Source organism: Tupaia chinensis, unplaced genomic scaffold (genome assembly GCF_000334495.1).
Source record: "Tupaia chinensis unplaced genomic scaffold, TupChi_1.0 Scaffold000098_2, whole genome shotgun sequence".
NCBI lineage: Eukaryota > Metazoa > Chordata > Mammalia > Scandentia > Tupaiidae > Tupaia > Tupaia belangeri.
In genome coordinates, this window is record NW_006159561.1 from 1,423,358 (window position 1) to 1,445,065 (window position 21,708).

General features: G+C 37.7%; 1 pseudogene; it reads left to right on the forward strand.

The window, feature by feature from the left end:
- Positions 1–1,154: 1,154 nt before the first annotated feature.
- The window catches only part of LOC106734354 (60S ribosomal protein L31 pseudogene), a 67,081-nt pseudogene continuing 46,527 nt past the window's right edge, over positions 1,155–21,708 (forward strand).

Below are 21,708 nucleotides of genomic sequence, written 5' to 3' on the forward strand. Positions count from 1 at the left end.
GTACACTAGCTGTCAAGCACTTACTTATTCCACATAACTGAAACTTTGACCAATGGCTCCTCATTTCTCCCTCCTTGATATGTATGTAATCAAAACATCAAATTGTACACCTTAAATGTATGCAATTCTATATGTCAATGATAGCTCAATTAAGCTGTTTTTTTTTTTTAAGTAAGTAGAAGGAGGCAGGAAGGGAAGAAAGGAAAAAGAGAGGGAGGAAAAATTGGTAAACAGTAATTATAATACACGCTGTAAATTTTTATTGTCTGATTCCTCAAATTTTTGGAGTCTGTCTGGTTCTCATTAAGCAGCTCCAGTTTGTTCATCTGAACTTGACACTAGTATTTGAATTTTTATTTGTCAGCATCACAACAAATAGTGTTGATGATTCAATATAATTATCATTAGGTGTTCCCTAATTTCTTCCTCATTCTTCAAAAGGTGCCCTAAATGAAGGTGTGTAGGGCTTAATGAGAAGATAAAATACCCAACAGTCACAACCGTAAATTTTTTACTATTGTTGTTCATGTAAGAGCTTCACTCCAGTTCTCTATATTTTTTCAGTTGATTTATAGTAACCTGTGATTTCATTTCATAAGTAAGAATTAAGCATAAACAGAATTCTTTATCCAAAAAGCTAATTTTTTTATTTACATGCTTCCTATACAAATATATTTAAGTACACAAGCTGCTACTTTTGCCCTAGTAGTAGATATCTAGATGTATAAATACCTGATTTAACATAAAATGAGGAAGTACTAACAAAAAAAATTTCTCTGGATATTCAAATAACACAGTAAAACTGTTCACAATATGCGCTAAATTCAAATGAGTTGCATTAAAATAAATCTAACATATGTTGTTTTTCTAGTCTGTCTTTTCAAAATCTCATCCTGTTGTCTCCTTTGTTTCCTTTTCCCTTTTTTCAGTCTTTTTATTATTTACTTAGATATGAGTTTATGACTCTACATCCCAGTATTATCACTCTAGAGAATTCTTAGAAAAAAAAAATACTAGTTTTTGTTAAATATTGTCTTCACTGATTTCTCCCAAAACTAACCAACTAACAGATTGTCATAGATATGCTTATTTTAAATAAAATAAAATGATGTTTCAAAAAAAATTGTCCTCCTTTCCAGCTTGGGCCCGGCAGAATGGCTCCGGCAAAGAAGGGTGGTGAGAAGAAGGGCTGTTCTGCCATCAACGAGGTGGTGACCCAGGAATACACCATCAACATTCACAAGCGCATCCATGGCGTGGGCTTCAAGAAACATGCCCCTCGGGCACTCAAAGAAATCTGGAAATTTGCCATGAAAGAGATGGGGACTCCAGATGTGCGCATTGATACCAAGTTCAACAAAGCTGTCTGGGCCAAAGGAATAAGGAATGTCCCATATCGAATCTGCATGCGGTTGTCCAGAAAATGAAACGAGGATGAAAATTCACCCAACAAGCTCTACATTCTGGTGACCTATGTACCTGTTACCACATTCAAAAATCTACAAACAGTCAATGTGGATGAGAACTGCTGATTTTCAAATAAAGTTATAAAACAAACAAAAAAAAATTGTCCTGAAGAAGTTTGAGTGCTCTATACTGTACAGTGTATAAATTTTGTTGTCAGCAAAGATTAAGAAATAAAAGATGACTATTTTAATGTCAGCTACAGAACACTTAATTATACCCAAGGCCCTGGATAAGGCTACCCAAGTTCAGGTTTGGGCTTAGCTGCTTGTACTTAATCTGTGCCTCAGTTTCCTCTTTTTTACACAGAGGATATTGATGATCATAATGATTTAATCATAAGATTTTTTTGAGGATTAAATGGTCTAATTTACATAAAGCACAGTGGCATAGCACTATCATTTCTTTCAAAAATGCGTGTTAGTGGTAGACAAGCTACTTTCAAGAAATCAAAGTGACAAGATTCTTTATTGGTCAAGGATTTAACAGATTTAGAGATTCCCAGGCAGAAATGCTCCTTGTATGTTCTGATCCTAGGAATACTTACTGCTGTGATATATAAAATTCCAGAGTGGGGGGGAAGGGGGACAAGATATATCTATTTCAGTTATAGCAGATTTTAGAATACTTGGTGAATAATTGTTTTTTACCTAAAATGCACAATTTTTAAAATAACATGCAAATGTCTAACTCCAGCTCTTCATATCCTGCCTCAGGAAACTTTAATTTTTTTTTTATTTTGCAAAATGTCTTCTAATTATTTCATGTATATTAGTTTTGTCTCCTCTGAACTAAAAGTTTACTGAGAACTGAAGTGTTATCTTGGGATCCTCTTATTTTTTCTTCAAATCCAAGTACCATATTTTAGGGACTTAAAAATCTTTGCCAAGGGGCTGGCAAGGGGCATGGTGGTTAAAGGCACTGGACTCCCACATGACCGACCACGGTTCAAGTCTCAGACCTGGTAGCTTGCTTTCTCACTTCCTCTCTCTCTGTCTCTCCCTGATCAAACTGGAAAACAATAATGATGATAATAATGAATAAAGTTAAATAAAATAATTCATTTAAAAAAAATTTGCCAAATAGCAAAACGGTCTTAAATTTGTGTAGTTCTTTATAATTTATGAAGCACTTCTACATAGACCAGTGCATTTGGTTTGTAAGTATCTTTACTTGCCAATATAGGAAACTGAAGTTGAGAAAAAGTGTATAATTTTCCAAAGATCATAAAAGCTTCTAAGTGGTAAAAGCCAAACTTTAAGGCCAAGTCTTCAGAACAAGTCCAGTGTTCTTCACATTACATATTCCCCACACCCACCTCCCTACCCTCAACCTCCACATTGACAAATTCTAGGAATGCTGAGCCTCTTTTATTCACAATCAGGAAACTAGGGCTTGTCCAAGGCCACGTTTGGAGTCCAGGGTCCAAACTCCCAAACCAACGCTCCTCTGATTGATAAGAAAGTGCATTTAGTGAGATTTAAAAGGAAAACACAACTCGTTAGTGAAGCTGGATGACTCCTTTCAATCACACCCAAAACTTTGGTCTATATAATTTGTAAACCCCTAGAACTTAAAATGTATACTTTCTACAAAAGAAACCCTGGATCAGAGAAAGAAGGAGCAGCAGGGAAATCCTGTAATCCCAAAGATAGAAGGACAAACAGGCAGAAGAACTGAGCCAAGTCACTTGACTTGAGCTCATCAGCACGGACCCCTGCCCAACCTGCTGTGAGGGAGGAGGGGTTCTCCAGCCTTCCAGAACCAATACTTGCTTCCTGCAATTGCAGAGAAAGAAGGAGCAACAGGGAGACCATACAATTCCAGAGACAGAAGTAGAGGAAAATTGGCACAAAGCTTACATACATCATAAAGAAGGGCAGGAACACACAGTTACAGAAACATACTCCAAAGAAGTAGGAAGAAGTGAGTATACAATCCAATGACTAAAAATCAGAACAGAGACCAAAGAAATAAGGGAAAATCAGAAAATATCTCCCCCTCAAAGGATCATAACTCCTCACCAACAATGGATAAAATACAAAAGATCATAGAAAGGCCGGAAAAAGAATTCAGAATACTGAATGAAAGAGAAAACAGAGAACCAATTGCAGATGATGATAAAATCCTTCTATGATATGAAGGATGGAAACACTGAAAAAGAATCAAATAGAACTTCTGGAGACAGTAGCAGGAAATCAAAACCTCCCTCGAAAGTATCAACAGCCAATTATACCATGAAGAAAAAAGAACCTCTGACCTTGAAGACAAAACCTCTGATTTAGTCCAAGCCATTGAAGAGAATAAAAGAATGCCCACTAAAACTGAAGACAGTATATGGGAAATCCAAGACACCATTAAATGGCCAAATATCCACATAATAAGTATATCAGAAGGTGATGAGATAGGTAAAGTAATAGAAACATGTTTTATAATATATTAGTTGAAAATTTTCCAAATTTAGCAAGGCATGAAGACATTCAAATCCAGGATATAAAAAAGACACCAAATAGATATAACATACAAAGATCCTTCCCAAGGTATATTGTGGCCAAATTGTAAAAAAAAAAAAAAAAAAAAATCAAAAAGAAAGGGAAAATTCTAAAACTGGCAAGAGAGAAGTGCCAAGTTACTTAAAAGTTTATCCCATTAGACTAACATTGGATCCCTCAGTTGAAACAATGCAGGCAAGGAAAGAAAGAAAAGACATATTTAAAACTGAAAAAAAAAAGCAATTTCAGCCAAGAGTACTATACCCAGCAAGATTATTCTTCATACTGGAAGGAGAAATAAAATCATTCTCAGATAAACAAATGCTGAAAGAATTCACCAAAACGAAACCAGCTCTTTAGGAAATACTTCAGGGACTACTATACCAGGAAATCTAAAAAGCGACAAAGAGAAGTAAGAGAACACAAAACAACTGGGCAAAAAAGGTTAAGTCCACACAGATGATAATAACATTAAACTGAATGTACATGCAACAATTCAACACAAGCAAATTTAAACACAAATCCACCAATTATTTGATAGACAATTGTCTCCACAGGTATCAATTTATGTATTTTGCATAACCACTATTTATTATATAAAACTAGATAATAGAGGATTCAAAATGTTATAACTGAGTCTTTCTTTGAAATGAATTAAAAAATGTCTGAAGTCAAGAACTTCATAAATCCTATAAATCAGCAAATCACTGGCTTTCCCATCTCTCCACTTTTAAAGTTCCCTTTACAATTTTGTTTTACCTTTGCTTTCTTGAGGATTTATTTCTTTATGTACAGTATAGCACTATGGTCTTGCAAGAACTCAGAATGTGAGTAAAAGTATTCTTTTTCTACCACTTCGTATTAGGAATTGTACATGAACTATTGTCATGTACAATTTTACTTATCTCTATCTGGACCAATGACTTGATATTCATGAATTTTTTCATTATAAACTCTTTATCTCCCACAATCCTCTACATGCGAAGTACAAATTCTTCTTTCATTGGCTATGTTAAGATTTTCTTTGTTAATATATGAGATGCTTGTTGCCTGATTTTTAATCAATATATATTTTTTAAGAACTGAACTTCACAATAAAGAATGTCAAGACAATTCGATATATACCTGAAGAATAACTATTGGAGAGTGTTTCAACTGTTCACAACACAATGTAAATACTGAAAGTGGTGAAAATGTTTATATCCTTGATCTGTTTATTACACACCATAAGAATGCTTTAAAGACCATTCTGTTTCCTACAAATATATATAATGATTATATTTGAATCATAAATTACAATAAAGAAAAAAAAGAAAAAGAAAAAGAAACCCTGGCTAGGACTTGAGCCCTGAGACTGTATAGAAAAGCAAACCCTGTATATTCATTTACACCTTTTACTTCTCTTCTCCCTTTTCACTAGTTCCATGAAGTTTCTGCTTTTGTTGGGGCTTATTCAAACACATGCTTTGGGTATGGAAGATCAATTTTCCCTTCAAATTGATTAGCCATGAATTAATTCTAGTGCAACAGATATAAGTCTCAGTTCACAAGCGCAGGTGTTGAAGAAATATTGCCGTTTTATTGCTTTTTAATCAACTTAATAAGTCAGTGAGCATGCATTTTCTTCCCAGACACGATGAGCACTCCCTCCCTTCCAGGCTGCACCAGGATGGATGTGGGTTATGTGGAGTGCAGAAACAGAAGGAGAGCCTCTAACCAACAATTCGCAGTGAACACCATTGACATCTTCATTCTCTAAGCCCAGGATGGTCTGGAAAGGTCAAGGATTCTGGTTTCCATGTCACCTCTAGGGATAAGTGATCTTTCCTTGGTCTGGCAATTCCAGTGCCCCAGACCTCTCCTCCTCCTAGGTAACATTTTTCTAGGCTCTTCTCATCTTCCCAGTCCTTGCCACTTCCTATGGGATGCTCAAATCTCTTTCTTTTTATCACTTTAGGAAGAATCTTCTGCCTCACTTTTTCCAGGCCTTCAAAATCCTTATTTATTTTCATTTTCCTTTAGGCCAATCATTCCCATTAACTCTAAATCCTCAAGTTTTTATGAAGAAAAAGGTAGAGAGGAAGGAACGACAGAAAGGAGGAAAGGAGGAAGGCCTTTTTCTCTTTCTGTACTATGAAAATCCCTTCACCATGAAAATTAGACCATGATACATTCCTCAAATAAAGAAGAGGGGAAAAAATAACAATGAAAACAACCAGTTAATATTTGCATAATTTATCCTAGTGCACCTTTGCTCTTAGGTCTTTATAATAAATAAAGCATTGACACTAAATGATTTCACATGAAACAAGATTTAACAAGCCAGCTCCTCAAAATGATGAAGTAGCTAAAAGGATGCATTAAGAAGCATTATGCAAATATAAACTTCCAACAGGCCCTGCAGACACAGGGAAGCAGGTAAGAGGTGATGATGGCTGAGCCTTGCTCAATAACAGTAGAAATCCCTGACACACCCACTGGGTTCTCTGCCCTAGATCCTCCCTTATCCTTTCACACCTTCAAGTTTATCCATCTCCTCCAGAGCTTCAAAATGAAAATATTAATAGAAATAGTCTCTGCAGAATAAGTAACAGATGTATTGTTACTTTTCCAAAAATATTTGTCTCTTGGCTAGTTGAATAGCTTTTTAATATCCATAAAATAATATTGGAAATGGGTGGGTAGATAGAGAGAAGAGGGCAGGGGCAGAATATGACACAGTGGTAAAATGTGTTCTGTGAAGCTGGCCCACATGGGAAAATTCCAAATTCACATTCACAGACCTCCCTGAGTCATGCGGGTGCCCATGTTCTAGTGCTGGCTGAAGCTGGAGGTTGATACTGCATAGGAGTGCTTTCTTTCTCTCTCCCTCTCTTAGTCTTTCTATTTCCCTCATTTATGGAAGAAATAAACTTTTTTAAAAGATAAAGAAAAAGAAAGAATGAAATTGCCAAAGCTTACTCTCCTAGACACCATCAAAAGATAATTACTCTAACCTCTTTTTTCAGAGTGGGGAGAAAAAATAAAAAGACTCTATTGGATCACCAAAACCCTATATTGTAGGATTATAAGCTTAAAAGTCACTTAAAACAAAGATAAAAAGAACTTCAAGGGCTCGCCTTCCTTTTCAATGACAGAAAGTTATCAATTTTGTTTTAATAGCTTTTTGAAGAGAGAATTCCCCCTCCAACCAACCTCCCTAATCTCTCCAATGTTTACCTCAATAATATCAGATGTCGAGGTTTTTTTTTTTTTAAGAGAGATTTTTGCTATAGGGCATGTGAGTTCACTGGAGAGACAGAGAGACAGACAGAAAGCAAGAAATCACCTCCAGGGGAAGATGGTCACACTGCAATCACTTCTCTATTCTCTTCTCATGATCTTGGGCACTCATGCACACACACCTGTCATGGGTTTTAAGCCACTGGCTCCAGGACTCAAACTGCAGTAAACTACATGGGAGTTCAGCAATATAACCGTTACATCATCTGCTGATCCCAAGATTTCTTTAGGATGTCCTTAGTTCTTCATAATTATAGTTTGTTTTATTTATTTCTGGACACTTAGTTTTGACCTAATATTGAAAAATGGATTAGACTTTGGAATTTTTTGTAATTCTTCTGCTCAAATTGGCCTATTCGCCCTCATTTATTTATTAGTCGATCATTTATTTATATCAGTATTGATATTTATTTCATATTTTGGATCATAATCCTGTATTATTTTATTTATATTGCTGCCCAAATTGTCTCAACATTGTAAAAATAGTTTTTTAAAATCCAAATAATATTTAAAAATCTTAATATAGCAGTAAAAAGACAACCCAAGAATAATCTTATCTCCCTTTATTTATTTTTTTTTTTTTGAGAGAGAGATTCTTGCTATAGGGTACATGCACTTGCCAGAGAGAGGGAGCGAGACAGTGAGAAATCATCACTCAAGGGGGAATGGCCACATCACAACTCTTCTCCTCCATTCTCTTCTCAGGATTTTGGACACACACACATGTACCCAGTCTGAGTTTCAAGGTGCTGGGTCCAGGATTTGAACTGTGGTTGGCCATGTGACAGTCAGCACCTTAATCACAATGACACCTGCTGGTCCTGTATTTCCCTTTCTAAGAGAGAAACTGAGACTTAAATAGCTTAACTTTTCAAAGAGAATGACTAGAACTTTTAACTACAGTGCTCCAAGGCAAGAATAAATTTTACATACCATTACCTCCAGTGGTTGGCAGGGAAAAAATGGAGAAAGGCCAAACTCAATATTTTTATTGCACTTAAAGTGAAAAACAAATGGTCTATTAAAACAAACTACTATAGGGCAGAAATAGAATATGATCCAAGACGGAGTAATTTAATGTTATTCTATCTGAGTGTATGATACTAATTATTGAAGAGCAAGTAGATGCAGAAATACAACAAATAAATGCCTATAAAGAGCAAAAAAAAATATTTAAGGGAAACTGAAGCAAAATACTATTCATCCAGATATCATTAACTGGCTCCATGTCTCCAAACATTAATAGGTCAAATATTACCAATCTGAACTTCTTCCATTTTTTTTAACCTGTCCCACTTTTAAAAGATCTCCTTTAAGACCCTTGGATGGGTCAGCTACATAGCAGTTACTCAGCATTCAGAGACACTAAGGCCACATGGGCAGGTCCTGGCCTACACATGCCAGAGGCAGGCCTTGTGTGCCCAAAATCCTGTGGGGAAACCCTTGGTTGGTATCTCTCTCTATCTCTCTCTCTCCACTTTTTTCTCTTATGGAAGAAATTAGTAGACAAACTTTGAAGAAAAGAAAGAGAAAAAAAAAAAAAAACCTACATAGCAGAGATGGCTAACTCCACAGTTTGAATCCCAGCCCCAGCATGCCAGGCACATGTGCATGTTCAATATCCCAAGAGGAGAATGATGGTGGTGTGGCCACCCGACCCCAGGTGGGTGATTTCTCACTTTCCCTCCTTCTCTGTCTCTGTTTCTCTCTGGTGAGCACATATGCCCCACTGTAAAAATCTAAAAAACAAAACAAATTTAAAAATATAACAAAATCAAAGAGCAAAGTAATTTAGGAAAATTTGAAGGTTGAGGTCGTTTTAAATGTCTTCTTATTTGGTAGGAACTGTTCATGGTGCCCTGAAAGGATAAGTCATTGGGAAGTGCAGGGTGGGTTCAGCCTGCCTACCCCAGCCCTTCACTGCACAGGTGACCAACCAAGCAGACTTAGAAAAGGAATGACTGAGAGAAAATAGGCTAATTCTACTCTGTGCTAACACTCCTCCATAAAGTGCATTATAAACTCTTAAGGTTAGAATTTTCACTCAAAAGGTCAGAGTAGCCTCTTCCTTTTGTCTCCACATACTGAGCTTATCCTCCCCTTACTTTTGGCTGGCTCAATCATCTTGTTTCCCAAACCATAAAGCACTGTGTCTTGCTTCACATTGTCCTTCCTTCATTTTGGATCTAGAGAACTCTGAACCTCCACTTTGTCTCTAATTCTACCAGATCCTCAATGCTGCTCAACAGTTTACTCTCTCTGCCACCCAGAAAAGAGTGCTTTGGAAAAAGCTCTAAATAAATCACTAACTCAGAACATCCTATCATAAATATATCTATGAAACGGCTGGAAGCAGATTTCCAATGGTAGTTGTACATGAAAATCACATGTGCATGCCTGAAGACCAGGACATGATCAAGACCAATTAATTTAGAATCCCTGAGAAAGACACTGACAGGCTGGTTCTAATGTACAGCAAAGTTTGAAACCAGTGGCTACCAGTCAGGGACCAGGATCAACATTAACTTCTATTTAGCTTTTGACAAGGAAACCGTTGATGATGTGAATGAAATACCTCTTTGACTGCATTTGTAACAGTTGTTATGTCACTCAACTTGGAATTTTTAAACATAATCTTTGAGACCCAAGTTATTCATATGATGTGAGAACTTCATTGTAGTTAAATGTCTCATTTACTTGGAAAGGAAGATGCAGGAGGTTGGCAGGTGGCATGATGGTTAAGGTGCTGGACTCCCACATGGCCAACTGTGGTTCAAGTTCCAGACCTGGTGGCTTGCTTTCTCACTTTCTCTCTCTCTGGTCAAATTAAATAATAATAATACATTAAACTAAATGATTATTTTTTTAAAAAGGAGGGAAGAAAGGTGCAGGGCCAACTAGGTGGCATGGTAAATAATGGATTCCACATGGGCAACTGCATGGTTCTAGTTCCAGACCTAGGAGCTTGAAAAACATGCAGGGAATGTGTGTGTGCATACCCAAAATATCCCAAGGGGAGAATGAAGGAGAAGGGATTGAGGGATGGTGATCCAACCTAGGAGTTGCTTTCTCTCTCTCTTGCTCGCTCGCTCTCTCTCTCTGTCTCTCTCTCTCTCTCCCTCTCTCTCTCTCTTTCTTTCTTCAGTGAGTGCACATGCCCATAGCAATTTTTTTTTAAATGGGAGGTGGGTAACAGCAGATGGCATAGCAGTTAAGGTGCTAGACTTCCACATGTCCAACCACTGCTCAAGCCCCAAACCTGACAGCTTGAAAATCACACTGGATATGTTTGCATGTGTGCCCAAAATCCCAAGAGGAGAATGGAGGAAAAGAAACTGCAGCATGGCCATCACCCCTAAGGGATAATTTCTCACTTTCCCTGTCACTGCCTTTCTGTGTCTCTCTCTGGTAAGTACACATGCCCTATGACAAAAACCTTAAAAAAAAAAAAAATGAAAGGAGAGAAGTGGAAGGATGGAGAAAATAAAAACTATTCACCCTAACAGCAGTCAATTTTAATGTTTTTTCTTTATTTCCATGTAATATTTCCCAAGAGGAGAATGGAGAAGGCATTGTGGTGTGGCCATCCTCTCTGCGGGTTGATTTCTCACTGTCTCTCTTTCTCTTCTGTGAGTTCACACACCCTATAGCAAAAATCTCTTTGAACTTTAGAAGACTTCTTGGTCACCCTAAAGATAGACAACATTCTCCAGTCTCTCTTGATGCTAGATTGGACCATGTGACTAAGTTGTGGCCAATGGGATGGTTGTGAAATGAGGTGTGCAACTTTCAGGACATGTTCTTTAAAAGACTCAACCATGAGGCCAGTAGGTGACACAGTGGTTAAGGCGTTGGACTCCCACATGACAGGACTGGAGAATAGAGAAAAAGGGATTACAGCACGGTCATCCCTGCTGGGGGGTGATTTCTTGCTTCCTGTCTCTCTGTCTCTCCCTCTCTGTTTCTCTGGCAAATACACATGCCCCATAGCAAAAAATCTCTCTCAAAAAAAAATAAATAAAAAGACTCTACCAAAACATGACACAAATGTGCACCATTTGGGCCTTGCACACAGCTGCCTTGCAATGGCAGAGCTCCAAGTCTGGACTCCCTGTCTCTGTCATGAGGGAAAGTTACCAAAATGGTTCACTTTTATATGGTTCAGAAACAAACTTCTGACATATTTAAGACATTGTTGATGTTAGATCTCTGTCTCCACAGCTAAATCTATCACCTAATGAATAGAATCTCTAGTTTATTCCTCTAGTTTTGTATTGAGGATGTGGTAAAGATTTAAGGAATAAAGTAGCAAAAGATATTATGTCCTTCTCATCATCATTCTACTAAAGCCTGCGTCACAGTAGCAGCATCATATCATGAGGACCTTCATCATTAGGGTCTAAGTAGAGCTGTAGGCCCATGCTGAGAGAAATAGGCAGGAACATCTGCTACTAAAAATAGTTTAGAAAAAAAACACAAGATAAATTCACCTTTTCTTAAATAGACCAAAGGAAGGGAAACTTTGAAGAGAGAAGTTGACATTTAGGTTATATCTAGATTTAGAAAATTGAGATAGGAGCAGATGTATTAGCCCACAAACCTTTATGAGGGAGAGACCAAGATCATTGACTAGCTGCCTGACCTTGTGCAAGTGACGTGATCTCCCTGAGCCTGAATTTCCCCCTATGGAAATGGAATTTGTAGCTGTACTTCATAGAACTAGTTTATGGGTTAAGTTAAATGACACACTTAATTGTTGGCACAATGCCTTGCAAATAGAAAATGCTCAATAAGTTGTCTTTAAACAGTTTTTCCAGGGACCAGCAGTTAGCGTAATGGCTGTGTCGCTGGACTCTCATGTGGTCAACTGTGGTTTGCGTCCCGGACCCGTTGGCTTAAAACTCACACCGGGAACATGTGCATGTGTGCCCAAGATCCTGAGAGGAGAACGGAGGAGAAGGGATTGCGGTGTGGCCATCCCCCCTGGGGGGTGATTTCTCGCTTTCTGTCTCTCTGTCTCTCTCTGTCTGTCTGGCGAGCATACGTGCCCTATAGCAAAAACCTCTTCAAAAAAATAAAAAGGAAAAAAAGTTTTTCCACTCCTGCCAAGAAATGGAAAAATCATTACTCTTCCTCAAAAAACAGGTCTTAGTAATGCCTTTTTTGGGTCATGCTATACCTCCAGTCCAAAAGGAAGTTTCTTCTTCCTTTCCAACAACCAAAGCTAGATAGAATCTTACCTCCTTCATAAGGCTTTAGCTAGTCATTCTATGCCTTCTCTAAACTCTATAAATTGTCTTGTCTACATCACTCATTGCCACTTAATCCCACACTGTTTTTCACTGTAACTTAATACTTTCATCTATGTTACATTTGTATTCCATTAAAGTCTAAAGTTTCAGAGAATGTTCTTTTCCTTTAGATCATACATCCTGTTTAGCCCAACAGGGTTTGCTCCCAAAATACTCATTAAAGGGATAAATGATACCCTTCAAATAAATGTGCATGTGTAGTTTACAGAGAGCCAAGTAGAATAAATGTCATTCTATTCATATACTGAGTAACCAAATGGCAGAATACCTTAAACTTTAAAAATCAAATTAATGGAATTTTGACATTTGCAATCATGTGCGAAGCCAATACCATGTACTTTAAATTTTTCCTTGACAGGAATAGTTCCCTCCCTAACAGCAGGTAAGTTATAGCTGAGAACTCATCTCTCTGCATATCTGTTTTCCCTGCCATTTAAAAACCCATGACACTATATTTTGTTGGATTTAATAAAGTAATACTCATTAATTTCTTTCTCATACATTTTATGTGCTAAGACTTGGGACATCAAAAGAAAATTCAAGGAATTGCCAATCTAGTATAGTTTGGTTTGCTAGGTCTGCCATAACAAAGTACCACAAGCAAGTGAGTCAAACAATAAAAAAGTTTTCATCTTAGTTCTGAAGGCCAGAAGTCCAAGATCAAGGTGTCGGCTGTGTTGATTTCTTTTTTTTTTTTTTTTTTTTTCTTGAAGAGGTTTTTGCTATAGGGCGCATGCACTCGCCAGAAAGACAGAGAGAGACAGAGAGATAGAAAGCAAGAAATCACCCCCAGGGAGGATGGCCATGCTGCAATCCCTTCTCTTCCATTCTCCTCTTGGGATCTTGGGCACGCACACACACACGCCCGGCGTGAGTTTAAGCCACCAGGTCCAGGACTCGAACTGCAGTCGACTACATGGGAGTCCAACCACATAGCCATTACACCAACTGCTGGGTCCCTTGATTTCTTTTGAGGGCAGTTTCATGTCTCTCTTTTGGCTTCTGGTAGTTTGCTGACAACATTGATATCCTGTCTTGTAGAAACACCACACTGTTTTCAATCTTTGTTTTCACATGATATTCTTCCTGTTCATGTGTCTGTGTCCCAATTTCCCCTTTTACAAAAATACTATTTATATTGGAGTAGTCACCTCATCTAAACTCGTTACATCTATAACTACTCTATTCCCAAAAGTCACATTTTGAGGCATTAGGAGTTGGACTTCAAAGTATGAATTTTGAAGGCACATAGTTCAACCCATAATAGCAATATGTGCTTTAGATCCCAAAAACAAACTTAGGAGAGTACAAAACACACCTGCATTCACTGTAAGTCTACTTCATGGTTAGGTATAAGCTACTACTCTTCATGTTGACTATGACCTGTGCTTTCAATGAATAAGTCAATTTATTAAACATAAGTCAACTTAAAATAATTTCTGGCAATATACCTGTTTGACAAGTGTTAGCTATTAGTGTTAGGAATGTCATATTAGTACTGCTTAGATTTGAAATCCCCAGTATTCAATGTAATGTCAAAAATATCCACTGTCACCTATGAGTACTGAAAAGGCTTGCAATGCAGGGCCTTTCTGTACATGCCAGGTGCCTGCATGCATGCCCATGATCCTGGCTGGATGAGACTGGAGATGGATCCTGACATAAAGACACTGTTGGGGGCGCCTGTCTTCCTCTCTCAAGAAACAAATATATTAAAACTTAAAAAAAAGCATAAAAAGCATAACGGTATTCAATGTAATGTCAAAAATATCCACTGTCACCTATGAGTACTGAAAAGGCTTGCAATGCAGGGCCTTTCTGTACATGCCAGGTGCCTGCATGCATGCCCATGATCCTGGCTGGATGAGACTGGAGATGGATCCTGACATAAAGACACTGTTGGGGGCGCCTGTCTTCCTCTCTCAAGAAACAAATATATTAAAACTTAAAAAAAAGCATAACGTGTTGAGCTTGGTTTCTTAGGTACAGTTGGCCATGACTTGCACTTAATAAGCCTTTCATTACCTAACACTAATTAGAAATATAAAAATTAAGATATGATAAATTTACTACATAAATATCTTCCTGATGTATGCATCTATTATGTGTTTTGCTTTTATCATACAACAGTATAAAGGGGATAAGAATACTCCAAAGAAATATCTTTAATAAATATATGGACCCTATACATTGATAAAATATTAATGAAGTATAAAAACTTTTTTGGAGAAGCTTTTGCTATAGGGTGCGTGTGCTCAGAAGACAGAGAGAGACAGAGAGACAGAAAGTGAGAAATCACCCCCCACGCCCACAGGGGGATGGCCATGCTGCAATCCCTTCTCCTTCATTCTCCTCCTGGGATCTTGAGTACGCACGCACACATGCCCGGCGTGAGTTTAAGTCACTGGGTCCGGGACTTGAACTGAGGTCAACTACATCAGAGTCCAGCAACAGAGCCATTATGCCAGCTGCAGGTCCCATGAAGTATAAAAATTTTAAAATGTATTCAGATTTTTTTAACTCAAAAGCTGGGAGATTTTTAAAGGACACCCAAGTGGATAAAGATGATAAATTAAATTTTGTGTGCATTTCGTATCTATTTTTAAAATGTTTTAAAAAGATACACACAACATTGTAAATAACCTCAAAAATGGCAACAACCATGCTGATACTATAAATTTTTATAACTTCAGTATAAATAAAGTACATACAAAAGTATTACTATTCAAATTGATCACAAGGGAACTGATATTTAGTAAGTGATTTATGTTTACAAGGATAAAGGAGAGAAACTTACAGGTAAATGGTTAAGATTTCTTAACTTTCTTTCTTTTTTTTTCTTTCTTTCTTTCTTTTTTTTTTTTTTGGAGAGGTTTTTGCTATAGGCGCATGTGCTCTCCATAAAGACAGAGAGACAGAGAGATAGAAAGTGAAAAATCACCCCCCAAAGGGATGGCCACGCTGCAATCCCTTCTCCTCCATTCTCCTCTCGGGATCTTGGGCAGGCACGCACATGCGCCCAGCATGAGTTTAAGCCACCGGGTCCAGGACTCAAACCATGAACAACTACATGGGACTCCAGCGACACAGCCATTATGCTAATTACTGGTCCCCATATTATTATTTTAATTTGTCAGAGGGCACATGGGCTTGCCAGAGAGAAAGAGGGAGAAAGCACCTCCCCAAGGGGGTGTAGTAACCCTGCAAACCCTTCTCCTCCATTTCTCCACCCTATCAGGATTTGCGGCATACATGCACATATGCTCAACGTGTTTATCAAGCCACTCAGGTCAATCCACACAGTGGGCTGTGTGGGATACAGCTCGATTCACCACCATGTCATATGGCCTGCCCAGGATTTCCTTGATTTTAAAAGGAGACCCTATCCTAGATGTACAGCTAACTGAAAGTTTTAGTTTGAGGAAAAGTGTACTGAGTATGAGTGTAAAGAGATACAAAATGTAAAGTTATAATGGGAAAATATCAGCTATTTCAAGCATTTCATAGTTACTAGTGAGATGAATGGTGACTTTATAAATATCATGGGAGTTTGAGATTACAAGCACAATAAGAGTTACAGATTATAAACACCACAGGAATTTGAGATTGAGAACAATGTAGGAGTCTGAGATTATAAGCAAACAGGAGTTGGAGGTTATATGCATAACAGGAGTTTGAAGTGTAGGCTTATTGTGGGTAGTAAGAATCTTTGAAGGCTTTCTGAAAAAGGTGGGCCAGGATCTGAGTCCTTTAGGACTATAGACGGGCAGGAATAAGGGATGATATTGTACTTTAAGGAAAGTAGGCTAAGGCTGCAAGATTTTGAAGGATAATGAGCAAGCAGAAAATTAACAGGTAAAGCTTCACTTGATATAACTGATTTTAGCCACCCACTTTCTCCTTGTACTAGTTTCTCATGGGTATAAACAGATCCATATGCACTGGAAGACCTACTAAAATCTTGAGATTTCCATTTCTGGCTCAGCGCCCTTCTAACAACCCAGAGAGCAAAAGATGTTGAATGACAGAGAAGCATGAACATAAAGTGAAGCTCTCTGTTTGGTATACTTGCTGTATCTTACCAACCTAAACATCATGCATCCCTTTGATCAGTCATTTATGTATTATAGTCCTTTTACTATATTTAAAAATAAGTAAAATGGACCAAAGCAATCTTAGCAGCGTGATACACCTTAACCTCTCTGTTGAAGGCTGCCCAGCTCCTCCAAGCAACAGCAGGTGGGCACTCTCCTGGACCTGCTCCTTTCTCACAGTTCTGCTGGACCCAAGCTCATCTCTTTCCACATGTGTTTTCCCCACCAAGTTGTGAGCTTTTCAAAGGCAGAGTGCCTGATGTGGCACAGGTTCTGGAGCCAGATCACCCATGTTTGAATCCTACTATGACTATTTCCTGTCAGTGCAACCTCGAGGAGGTCACCTAACCTCTCTGGATTTCACTTTCTGACTCATAAATTAGAACTGTGAGACTATGAGTTAACACATGAAAAATACTGTGATCGGTAGTACCTGCCCATAGTAAGCACTCAAAATATGTTAACTATTTTGTTTCCCTAGCACATTGAACAGTGTCTAGCAAGTGGGATGTGCTCAGGAAGTACTTGTGGAATGAATGGATGAATGAATGAATGAATGAATGAATAAATAAATAAATAAATAAATAAATGGATTTTTTGCGAACAAGAAATTGCATTCTTTTTTGTATCTTTCCCAGAACCTACTACAGTAACCGATTAGTAGATTTGTATTTAAATAAAGACTGCAAGACAAAGATTCTAAAATGAGGAAACAAACTCACCAGTGTAGCATTCCTGATTCCCATTAGAGATGTTTTTGGCTGGAGATCTCTTCACATCATTCTCTTCAGGCATCTTTGTTACCTATTTAATCCATCAACTCATGAGATATACACAAGATCTTGCTGAACTTTGCTTCCTATTAAAAAAAAAGATGTTTACAAAAAAGGGGTGAATATTGATAGCAATGTGAAGGAATCCAGATTGTACTTTCAAAATAAAGATTGATTTTCTACACTTTGTAAGATGCTGTCACCATGTCTTCCTCAGAAGTTTTGGAGGCATTCTTTAATAACAACAGAGAGATAGAAGCACTGAAATTTTGGAGCTAATCATTGGTTTGTAAAGCAAGCCCAAGAATCAGCAACAGGCGAGTGTGAACCTGTCCAGAATGTTTTAGGTGGAGTGTTGGTCGTGTAGATAATTCTACACAGATTAATACCAGTGTAACCCAAAGACAACTTATTCTCTATAAGATTGCCCTAGTTTTCTGTGAGTTATTTGTACTTTATCGCATAAGGTGATTCTTACATGAAAGAAGACTTCCATAAGCATAAGGACCAGACTTTAATTCTAAAGAGTGAAATAAAAGAACACTGGAATAAAAATTTTTAAAAAATCAGAATTTCAGTTCTAGCTCATCTCTTTTGTGAACCACATGACTTGTTCCCTGTCAACTCTGAGATGCAGCAATAATATCTGTCTTGCCTCTTTGGGGGATTATTGTATCCATTCATTAAACAAGCATTTACTGGGGTACCTACTATGGACTACATTGAATGCAAAGTTTTAGAGAAAAAAACTTAAGTTTGATATAATCTTTCAAAGACATATCTTAATATAAACTGTGAAATGGGTGATATTACATTGTTATAAATATAGTTTCATTTTCTATTTAAGGAAGATCAAAATTAAATCTTTCAGCAGGTATCAAGTGTATGAATTATTTCATAACCTACACCACAGGAAAGTATTCACCTTCATCTCCATTTTCTCTGCATTTTGATTTTACCTCCCCAGAAAGGCCTTCTCTGGCCATACTATCTGAAATACTCCTACATTCCTCTTTTTTTTTTTTAACTATGATACTTGTTTGCTTCCTTCACAATAAATATTTGTAATTCCAGGGTTCCATGGTACAGTGGTAATATGCTACTCAAGAGAAGTCAGAGCTCACAGTGGCAACCACAGTTCAAATCCACAGATTGAATCCCCATCCCTGTCCTCCTGAAACATACTAGGAATGTTCATGAGTGCATGACAGGAATGCTCATGAGTGTTGACTGAAGGTCTTGAAGAAGGTGATCACAGCATGACCAGAAAGATTGTATTGTACTCACTCTCACACACAAGTGTATGTGCTCTGTTATGAATAAAGAAAATATATACATGTATTTATAATTATGTATCTATTTACTTGTTTATTGTTCATTTCTATCATAAAACATACATTCCGTAAGGTAAGGGATTTTATTCGTGTTGTCTTATTTTTGCCAGGACCTAGAACAGTACCTGAAGCATAGTAGGTGTTCAGTATATATTTGTTTTATGGCTGAATGAATGGATAAACAAACATGTCATTTCAAGAGAAACGGACAGTATGCCTTAGAAACAATGAGAATGATAATAAACCCCTAAAGAGGTTGGATCAAATTCTTGGTAAGTGTGAGTCTGCATTTGTTGATTATTCAGAGATATAAGGAAGAAAATGAGTCATCCTATATGCATTATTTTATTTGGTTCTTATTTTAAAAGAAAAATAAAAAATCTTCCCAAGTATGTATTACTAACTCCATGTTACTGAGTTACTAAGTAAATTGAGGCTTAAAGAGGACATGTACCAAGACTCTCAAAGTGGGTAAATGGCAGAGCTCGCTTTGTTTTTAGTTTTGTTTTTTTTTTTTTTTCCCCCTCCATCTCTGCAGGCTAATAAATTACCCCTAATCTCTACTTGTAAATCACAGGAATAAGAAAGAAGATAGGAAAAGAGATTTCAAGGCATAATAGTTCTTGCAGAGAAAGAAAATAAGAGTTAATAGTACATAATAAGAAATCACCTCTCTGAAGATTAGGAAACACTGAGTCAAATGTCATCATTCCATGTACAAAGAACTCAGAGTAAGTGATTTGTCCAACGTCACAGGCTTCTGCCCTGGGTTTCTCTATAGATCAGCATTAATTTCCAAGACTAGTAATAGCCTATCTTTAAAGATTTCTTTCTTTGTTTTTTCCTTTGGTCTTTTTTCTCCCTAAGGACACAGTTTAAAATGCAGAAAGAGCAAACAAGAAAAGACAGCGTAGCTGTGTTCACAGAAATAGGATTTGGCCTTCAGTACAATCTGAGTTATGTGTGTTATAGTAAGATTTCCATGTGTTCTTATTAAACTGCCCCTTTGGAGAACAAAATTATGGCCCAGAAGTCTATAAGAAATCAATGTTTTGAGGAATTTCCTTTAAAGTCACAGCCATCCCTTTTTAAAACAGAAACTACAGACTGAAGTGGTTTGTAAAAACTTTGGTGGTGTATGAGCGCCATCTGACGCCCAGAGGCAGGGTTGGCTTCAGGCTCAGACCTCTGGTTACTGGCTTGACACACCAATCATGAAGTGTATACACTAGAAACACGGAGCCACCCACTCAGATTCCATGAAATTCCTTGTCATTAATGTGCTCTCAACAATGTCCATTATAACTGCTAAAACATCAGTTGTAAATTTCTTGTTTTAATATTTTTCTTTTTGTATGTTTAACTTACATTTCATTTCTGTACATCTTTGTGGGATAATATAGTTTTTCAAAGCATAAAGGTAGCATTTTAATATTTTTCCTTAAATAATTTTTATTTCATACTTATGGCCTGAGCCTTACCAAGCACATCTTCTACTTTATATGTATTGGGTCATTGGGAAAGTTATGATGCATTTTTGCATAGAAAAATATGTCTTGACTTTCCTGATGACCTACCTAATATATTATTATATCACCACCAATTTCACTCATTCAACTAATATTTGTTGAGCACCTGCTATATGTGATACCCCATTCTTTTTACGGCAGAGGAAACAAAAATGAAGAAAAGAGAAGGGAGGGAGGGGGAAGAACTGCTCCCAAGGAATTACCACTCCACAGGAAGGATCAGGAAAAACAAAACACCTTGAAAACTTACAGAGAAAAGTCGACATGAATCAACATTACAAGAAGAGACCAAAGTAAATTAACTCGTGGAACATCCAGAGGAGGACTCACTCCTTTACAGCTGAGAAAATCTGGAGGGGTTTTATATAATGCAGGTGAGAAACTATTGAGGGAGAGCTAAACTGGGGGAGAGCTATTCCACTCTAATTAGACTAGTGTCTCAGCAAGGGGAGGGGAGTGGTACATATAGATTGGCCTCTGAAATCTGGGAGCTGAGAAGTAGAGGAGATGCAATAATGCAGAATTAAGGGTAAGGTAGAAAAAAATGTAATTCAGGCAGGCATAGTAAGAATTGCCTTCTTTAGAAATAGGACAAACTTCCAGATGCTGATAAGCTCATAACACTTGAAATGACTCAGGTATCTATGGGGACAAGTTATGGGCTCCTTATCTAGCTGATTTCACCCTTGTGTGGGCTGCCGAGACACTAAACTTGGGCTTTGAATTTAAGAGTATAGGGAGTTGAGGAGGATCAAAGCCACTGAACCTTTGCACTGACCATGAGTTTAAGCAGAGGTGCCACCTTTTCATTGTGTTCTCAGTATTTCACTAGTGATCTTTTTACAATTACACCAGGACCTATAAAAGCTTTGAGAAGAATTTAAGGACCTATACAGTGTCAAAAGAATCAGTTCCAGATCCTCAACTTCCATGTCTTTTCTTAAAAGTGGTGCCCTAGAGGGGTTGGCAGGTGGCATGGTGGTTAAAGGCACTGGATTCCCACATGGCTGACTGTGGTTCAAGTCCTGGATCTGGCGGCTTTCTCTCTCTCTCTCTCTCTTTCTCTCTCTCTCTCTGTCCCTCTCTGGTCAAATTGAAATGAATAAATAATTAATTTTAAAAAAAAAGTGGTGCCCTAGAGCAGGCCCTGATAGTGGGGACGTTCACTTCTGTCACCTCCTCCTCTTTTCTGATCCTCCTCTTCCTTCTTATAAAGGCAAAGGTACAACCTTCCCCTTAGTTACTGTGGAGCATTGCCTCATAAAACCTCATGGGCAGTGTGAAAAAGCATCACTCCTGAGAGAGAATCCTGTGAAGGCAAAGCAAAGCAAGTAAGGTAGGAAATCCTGAAAGAGTTGAAGCCTTATTTCATCCAAGGGACAAACTCCAGTGAGGTTCCAAGCCTTTGTCTACACATGTATTCTTTCC